This window comes from Clinocottus analis, unplaced genomic scaffold, assembly GCF_023055335.1.
Source record: "Clinocottus analis isolate CAN_PGR_092001 unplaced genomic scaffold, fCliAna1.0.p SCAF_24, whole genome shotgun sequence".
NCBI lineage: Eukaryota > Metazoa > Chordata > Actinopteri > Perciformes > Cottidae > Clinocottus > Clinocottus analis.
Window position 1 is genome coordinate 1779645 of NW_027175976.1, and position 9137 is coordinate 1788781.

Consider the following 9137-nt stretch of genomic DNA (forward strand, 5'->3'; position numbering starts at 1 on the left):
CGTTGGTTCACGAGCGGGAAAATGTATAGATATCATATATGTAGATATATGATATATATATATATATATATATATATATATATATATATATATATATATATATATATATATATATATATATATATATATATATGACCGCCTCCCTCCGTTCCGTCCCCAGCCACTCACTTTTATGTCACACGAGATACATTAATTAAGGCAACTAGTGAGCGCCAGCTAGCCAACAGCGCCGGGAGGGGTGACGTCACGTCAGGGCAGCGAGCGCAGGTGTATCGCGCATGTCATTAGTGGAGAGAGAGAGAGAGAGAGAGAGAGAGAGAGAGAGAGAGAGAGAGAGAGAGAGAGAGAGAGAGAGACACGGGGTCGTGTTTTAAATGTCCTCCTCGAGCCTCGAGGGTCTTTTTCGCCACACATTCAATTCTTCAGTGTCACAGACTTGAAGTATAATCCTCCTCCCCCCCCAAAAAAAGTGGCCCTTGGCGCACGAGCAGGCGCTGTCCATGGTGCTGTCGAGGCTTTTCAGCTCAGGATGGAGTTGAACTGCACACATGGTTTATTGGGACATCTGGCTGATTCCTCATTGCTTGTGTCAGAGGTAGAACACATCATTTTTTATTCAGGGATTTATATCCTATTGGGAAGTTTTATCCTATAAGAATGCATCACATCTTATTTGGTGATCCCGTGATTCGACCTTGGAAAGTAAAAAACAGACACACATGTGTGTGTGCATGGTAACTTTATCTATGACTATCTGTGTTTCCTACTGGGTGGAGTTTGTTTTGCCGATTTTTAAAACAACAATTACCACTGTAGCAGGAGAACAGTAGACGAACACAAGATAAAGTAACACAAAATGGAAACACAAGTACGTCACAGATGCCCTACAGCAGGACTCTGTATCTTACAGGTCCGTCCTGTGTACTGTGTTCTCTTCTCTCTTTCAGTGTATTACTGCCATTGCACTTTCCTTTCAGATCCAATCTACCCCCCTTGATCCTGTTAATGCAAACAGTCAGAAACATCTGTCCCGGTCTTACACTCGCTCTCCATCTGGTCCTTTGAGAGAACGACTGTGTACATGTGAAGACCATGGGGGGTTGGAGAGAAGGTGGCATATGCTGCTTTTACGACCTTTTGTTTCCACAACGACTCCGAGTGAAGGCAGCCTTTGTTCAACACTTTGCTCCTTGTCCTCCACCGGCAGCTGAAGCGAGTGTTACTCAGTTTCCTCGTGCGCTGCCTTTCCACGCGGATATTATTAGATCCTGATCTGCACTTTGTTGCCGACATGGCAATTAACAGTTATGATATTGGAGTTCATAAAAACAAGCCAATCCACAACAACAAATCATCTTCTCTTTCATTTCCCCGTCTCCGTGTCTCTCGCACAGCGAGCACGACTCTCTGACTCACAGCAGTGAAGCGGTAAAGGGTAGGCCTGGCCTTGAGTCATATCCACATTAAAGGGAATGACAACATTAATAAATTGTGTTTTAGCTCATAATTTGTTCACTGAAAGGACAGCTGCCGGTGACAAACAGTAATTTAATAGAGTGAAGAACATCATAGCTCTTGCACACACTCATCAGTGTCTTCATCAGCGTCTTCATCACTGTCGTCCAGCTCAGAGGAGGCACAGGAATCCTTGTCTGGGATATTACACTCATATGAGTACAAATATCCGTGTGGAAATCTCTACAATCCAAACCTTGGCTTTAAAAATGCATCTGGAAGATATATGTTTGCCCTAGAAGCTCATTCTACCGAGAACGTTTTATTATTTATTAGTTACAACACAAAGGTTGTGGGGAAGTGTTGTTACAGAAACATTGTTGCCTCAAGGCAACACTGAAGCTATAAACAACTACAACCTACATGTCCATTTCAGCACGGAGGACAGCTCCAGCGCTTTAGTCCAAATAAAATGTCTGAACAAGTGATTCCATACATTTTTTACAAATATTTATGGTCCTGACTTTGGACACAAAAAACTAAGGATGAGTCCTATTAACGTTGGAGGCAGACATTTATGGTTTTATTAATTCACCGGAGTAAATTAATAAAATAAATGATAACATTGAACCCAAAACATTGTTGTTGCTGAATAGTTTGAATTAAAAACTATATTATGGTCAAATTAAGAACTCAAAGGCATGAAATATGAAGTGCAGTCATCGCTCGTCTCTGTGTTAATGCAATAAAACAATATTGGACACAAACATGGAGCCAAAACAACCAATGTTTCAACACACTCAAACTGCATGGATCATTTCTGATAAGTGACAGAAATACCAGTATTCTCCCATCTTCTTGTATTCATGTGCCGGTTGAATACCTCTGAGCCCCGTGCTTTATGGTAAGGGGTTGCTATAAATAGATAAAAGTGTATTTACTTTCCTTTTATCTGCTTATGCCCTTTATGAGACCGCATCTTCCAGACCAGGCTTATGAGTCACGGCCAGTCAAGGAAATTCATTTTCATCCCTGAGATGCTGTAAAGGGTGTAATGAATAATTAAATTGAAATTAAACAATGCGAGAGGGATGTGGGTCTTAGTGGTAACTCATGAGGGGCTCCTGAAGTAAAGCTATACAGGGCTGGAGTGTACTTCAGAAGACATATGTGCTGAGCGCCTGAGCTGTATCCATTAAGTGCCACCAAGTGATCGTCTCCATCAGACCGACATAGTGAGACCCTTTGCCTCATGAGAAATATTGTCCGTTAAAAGAGTCACTCTGTCCAACAACTGCATGGTCAAAACGCAACAACAATGTAACAACAATGTAACGTTGCAACAATGTAACGTTGCAACAATGTAATGTAACAGTGTAACGTGGAAACAGTGTAATGTAGCAACAATGTAACGTTTTATTTCTGGAGTTTTAAATGAATAGGAGGGGCAAAAAGCATCTCAAGCGCCGCACGTTGTCCGCGTGAGGATGGATGTTATTCTCCGGCTTCAGGTAGGACACGCCTGAGTTGAAAAAAGGATCCAGCTGAAACAGCCACTTTATAATTGGAGCCGAGTCAGCAGGTGAATTATTACAAATCTGCCCTATGGGATCATCACCATCATTATGATGTGTCGGAGAAAGGAGAGGAAAAGGTTATTACAGTCGTGTGTAACCTTGCCCTGGACGCCGCTAATTAGTCAGACTGATACCAAACACCGGCAGCTCCAGACAGGCTGTCACTCTTGGAGCAAGAAGGTCCGGAGTCGGCGTTGCATGCGGTGGAGTGATAAGTGAGGAGAGAGGAGTACGGAGGCCGTCCTTCAAACTCGGGTTCAAGACCCCCGGACAGCAAACATCCATCCTGCTGAACTGTCCCAGAGCAAAGGCAGACACTGAATTCCCTCCTGCTCCTGAGATGTTCAGCCAAATGAGAACTTCCCTCTTCAATCAATAGCGTAACACATCGTTATCCTCTCCCTTGTCAGCTCTAAATCATAAGAAATTGGCTTCGTCGTGCAGAATTTAGGGACGCTGCCGGTCCATTTAATGTGGCACCGGATCTAAAGGTCGGGACCTACGAGGGGTTTATCCTCCAGCTCGAGTGTAAGAACGCTAACATGGTTAATTACATGAGCCAAGGAACCCGCGGTGATTTCCCCCGGCGGCGGTGAAGGATCTCTGCTACGATGAAGCTTTTCCTCCGACCTCGGCCCTTGACAGAGGCTCAGCGTACGGCTGGCTATGCAGCAGTCGTTAAGTAAACCTAATCCACTCAACATCAGCTCATTCGTGACCACAGAGTGGCGCCACGTGTACGGGAGTGTATGAGTGTTTATCTGGATTAATCTGCATCGTCTGGATTGGAAGGTCTTCTTGAGAGGCAGAGACACAGCTTCTGCAGACATCTGATCATTTATCTGTTGTTGTGACATCAGTATGGCTCAAAAGTCCAGGTGGGGGGTTGTGGGTAATCAATTTTGACAGAAGACCCCTATTATCCAAATCATGGCCTTTAGATATTTTCCGAATTTGGGGATTTTAAGCTAACTTTGGCACGTTGATGCTTTGAGCCAATCAGCATGCTAACATGCTCACAGTGTCAATGCTAACAAATTCAGATTTGTATCGAGACGAAAGCCATTTTCCACCTGCCGGTGGCCCCAAATGAAAAGTCAGGGGATCATCAAAGTTGGTCAAACTCATCCTCTGCAAACCGCGGGAATCTGTACCAAATGCCACCAATTGTTGATGGTGATGTATCTAATGGCAATGAAGTTAATCAGTAGAATCAGTGAGGGTATAATCACGCCAGTGCTTCCTCAGAGAGACAACAAATCCCCCTCTATGTTAATCTCACAACTGGCATTGGCCTTTAGCCTCCTAGCAGCTACAGTCGCTGCTGAAAAGGAGAATATCCCCCTATAAGCCTGACTATCAGCGCGGTTGGTCCAGTCATTTTTTTTTAACTTAATCTGTTCGGTATGTGGAGCAATTTGGATCGGGCAGTCCGGCCTCGGCCTCTAATCCGAGGATCTCACCAGGCCAAGCGGCTGCCCACACCCAGGAATGACCCCCGGCGGTCTCGCTAAGCTCTCCCTGTTTATTCCTGCCTCTTCTTGTTGTCATCGGCCCCTGGTCTCCGCTTTGGCCGGGAGCCAGGAGGAGACAACAGGAGGTGTAAGATCGCAGCTGAATGATCGCAGATCAAGAAAGGCAGAATAGACGAGTGTCCGGAAAGAGGAAGGCGAAGATGAGGACTGACAGCAGAGTTGTCCGATGTTGCCGGTTGGACTTTTTGGTGTCGCTGCGATCACCCATCCGACTCTGTCCCAGACTTTTTCCCGAAGCTGGCCCCCTTCCACAGATAAACGTCTCACCTTCCCTCCTCTGCTGTCCCGCTATCTTTTTGGGAGCGGTTTCAGCTCGGCGGTTCGTGGGAAGTACGCGCCCCCGGAGGACACGGCGTTGGCGTGTGGACGATAACCCGCGTGTCACTCCGAGATACCGCCGGCGGCTCTCGGTAAAAACCCGTGGCTTTGTCTTCTGTCAGCGTCGCCATCACAGCTAAACGCCTGTGACTGCACAGCTCATCGCCGGAGAGAGGTGTCATCCCAGAGATGTATCACCCTGCAACATGTCCCCGTCTCTTTGCTGGTCCACTCGAGGTGCAAGAGTGGAGTGACTCAGGGTAGTGTGTGTCCGTGTGTGTGTCCGTGTGTGTGTGTCCTTGTGAGAGTAGATTTGAGTTGAAGCACGTTGGAGGAAGGCCATGTTGGTAGAGTGAGGTCATTTGGGCCTGTTCCCACTTCTTCACGGAGTTATGACCACGGCCAGATCGACCCGTTTGAAGGCCCCGGGGCAGAATTGGCCGTTAAACCGGCCCATCTGGCCTCCCAGTTTCCATCAAGTACAGTGCAAACGCCGCACGACAGTCCTCCAGTCCTGTACTGAAAATCGGGGGATGATATCGTGTAAATAAGTTAAGTCGCCGCATCTTAAATCCTGCTTTTGGACAGTTACGGTTGCAGTTTATTACTCAACCTGCACGAACGTAAACGATGAATAAACAAACATTTCAAAGAGTTTGTCATGTTTACAAAGCCGTGTCTCAGCCTCGTGTGCCAGTTCCCCGCCGCCAAGCTCACGAGCAAAGCGCTCCTGTTCCTGCATCCAGCGTTTGCTGAGACCTCAACGAAATCCTCACGTCTGAAATTACATCTGTGACAGCGAGCTCCGGCGTTTGGCTTCTCCGCACGTCTCGTAAACACGTGTTAACACCTGAGATCTGCACTCTGCGAGTAATTAAATGAAGCAATTTACAGATGGTGACAATTGCGTCTATTTATGAGAGCAGCTGGATGTTTTCCCCCAGCTACAGAACTCACGAGCAAGTCACACAAATCACCTTCTGGCAACGACAGTGAGGAAAGATAGTGAAACTAAGTCCTGTAATTTAGCGCCAGAACTACTTTGGGGGTGATATGGGATTTTAAATACAGCCCATAACGGAGTCACAATTGTGGATATATACAATGCTTTTGCACTTTGTCGTCATCGTCGTGATCAATTTGAGCATTTATTCCCCATAAACTCACCTTGGAAACATCAGCGTTCAAGTTATAAATAGCATTTTGCTGCACACTCTCGTTCTCAGTACTACGCACAGACCCGATTAAACTGACATTATGATGCAGTGTGATTAGTGTTGACAGAGCACACAGCGACCGGAGTGTTTCCACATTGTGTTTACCTACTGAATTACATCCTCATAATCCCCTGGATTTCTTTGTGATGATTTGCAGTTGCAGTACTCTGGCGATGGGACCAACAGTTTGTCCAGAAGAACATCTTTTAGGTGAATATTGAGACGACTTCTCATGCCAACAGGTTCTGAGTCCAGCTCGTCAACGTAGTGACACTTTGTCAGATTCCTTTGGTGTTAGTGAACTTAAAATATCTACGATAACAACACAACAGTATGGCATGAAAAGCCTATAAAGTAGCATCAAAATAAGCCGTCTCGAACAACGTATGAAGTCGTTTTTAGCCTTGTGCGTCGATATAAGTGTTAGTGTTTGACACCCTATGAATGTTCATCCCTGCTTGGCAAGTATGAAGCTACAACTAGCATTAGCTTAGCATGAAAACAGCTAGCCACAGCTATGTTTGAAGATAAAATTGTGTATTTAATCCCAGGACAAAGAACAAACCGACACCTTGACGCAGAGTCGGCCGTTGCCGAACAAGACGCCAGGAAGTCAGCGCACCGGCCCGAGGAGTAGTCCGACACACAACCCCATGTACAACCACAACCTTTAGCTTCATTTAAGCTTCCGGCTGCAGCTGCACAATGTATTTCTGTGTGTGTCTGTGCACGTGTGTGCGTGCATTGGCGTTGGATGTCTCAACGCTCGCTGTGTTTCTGTTTGTACAGGATGCTCTTCCACACGCTGCCTCCTGGGAACTCAAACGCTTTGTAAAAGTGTGAGTGTGTGTGAGTGTGTGTGTGTGTGTGTGTGTGTGTGTGTGTGTGTTCAGTCCTGTCAGTTCATGAGGGGCTGATGCTTTCAGATGGCCTAACTATTAGGAGGTCATCCCTCTGGAGGCTCCCTATGCTATAGCGCTCATATCCTCCTGTTCATTACCGTACTGTTGTCAAAATCTCTGGCAGCACTCCAGCTCCCCGACTCACACTCACACACACACACACACACACACACACACACACACACACACCTTTCTCCCTCTACTCTCATTCTGTGCCGGCTACAGCCGGTCTGAGAGATCAGGGAGCCGGGTTGCCTGGCAACTTGTCCTATCCTATCGCTGGATGGATCATCTCTGGGTTGTGTTCTCCGCCGCCTCCCCACGAAGCAGCCGACACAAAACAGACACACACGGTAACTTTTTCACCCCTTCCTCTTGTTTTCCCCCCTGAAAACAAATGGTTTTGATTCATCTGCCCTCCCGTTCATTCTCTTCCTTGATCTCTTCATCCGTCACCACATTTTTTCCCTGAGTCAGCAGGTTTGCCAGCTGACAGTGAGATGAAAGAGGCATTTTTCATCAAAGGCTTGTTTTTGTGAGGAGCGATAGGGTCAGCCGTGGCTTTTCTGAGCTTGGAAAGGTACTGATACCTGTCCTGTGTGTCTCTGACAGGTGAATAGTGCACGTGCACAAGCAGACACACAACGATGCTGCTTTGCTACGAATAAAAACAACCTTCAGAGAGCTCATGACCTCGTGAAAGTAACGCTTCGTCAACATTTCACTGCACTGAAGGCCGGTGAAAAGGTAAAGGGTAAAAAAAACAAGCTGATATTATGAAGCTTCTACTGCCTCTTACATTGAGGTCATCTGTAGGATTCATCCTCTGGGACCATGAACGACTTTACCAGCGTTTGGCTAATTGGTAATGTTCAGGTGTTTCACTGAAGAAAGGTATCTGCTGGTGACGCGAAAGGAAAAGACCACTAAATAAATTTGTATTCATCTTCTGGGGACAATGAATGTCAGTTTCATATAAAAAACACTACCTATACGAGTACCTTTAAAGTGATATTGATACATAGATTGCTGTCAGGATGTATTTCAATCTCCAAAATGTATTTCTGTTTTTTTTACAATATCCAACCTTTTAAATGCAAGATATTTTCTTTTTTTCAGGTATCGTTTAACTTAAGAAGTTTCAATATTATTTGCTTTTGGATTGTTTCGGCCGATACCGAGCCCTAATGCCAGTTTATCTTCCACAAACGTGGAAAGGAAAAGTCAAGATATATAAGCAAAGTCATGAGGATTCATTCTCTGGGGACCATGACCGTCTGTATTTAATGTACATGGTAATCCATCCTAAGGTTGAGATGTTACAGTCTGGATGAAAATGAAGGACAGACATTGCCATCCCTATATATAAATATATATATATAAATATATTGCCGTTCAAGTTTGCTACCTGCGCTCCATAAACTGCTCCTCGCTGCCTCGAGGCCACTGTTGCCAAGTTTCAAAGAAAAGTAGCTCTCGGCTGATCAAAGAGTTGAGGGAGAGTTGCCAGGTGATGTTATTATTTTCCACATGAACAGATATCCTGCAGCGCCCGGCTCTCAGAGGAGCGGCGGCCCCGCACTGCACTGCGCATCAGGCGCTCTGTGATCACCACATCACGTTTGGATTAGACACGACGGCGCTCGCAAGTGGACGTGCGCCGGCCTCGGCCGCACCAATTTAGCGGCGGAAGCCGCGGGAGTCGACGCACTGATCCCCACGATGCAAACGAATCCACTAAGAAGCGTGTCGGGCTGCTCCCCGACATGAATCAAGTCACCTGGGGTTGCCTGAGAAGACGCTAAATCGAGTTACAATCCCCCCCCGGCTCTGAAAAACGTTAGATTAAACCCAAAATGCTAATGTGCCAATACATATTACTCCACATCGACCCTGCCTAATATCTTGACGGGACAATCCATTTGAAACATGTCATACAAGGTGAAGTTGCCCCCTGATGAGTCTCCTGCATTGATTCATGGCGAGTGACATTGAGAGACGAATGCAAAAAGCTCCTACATTTAGCTTATTGACACGGCGCATCGAGTGACAGATAGACTCTTATTCTAGGAAAGTGAAGCGTCCGCCAGCTAATTGACAGCACAAAGGGCTAAATAAAGAATGCGGCTTTAA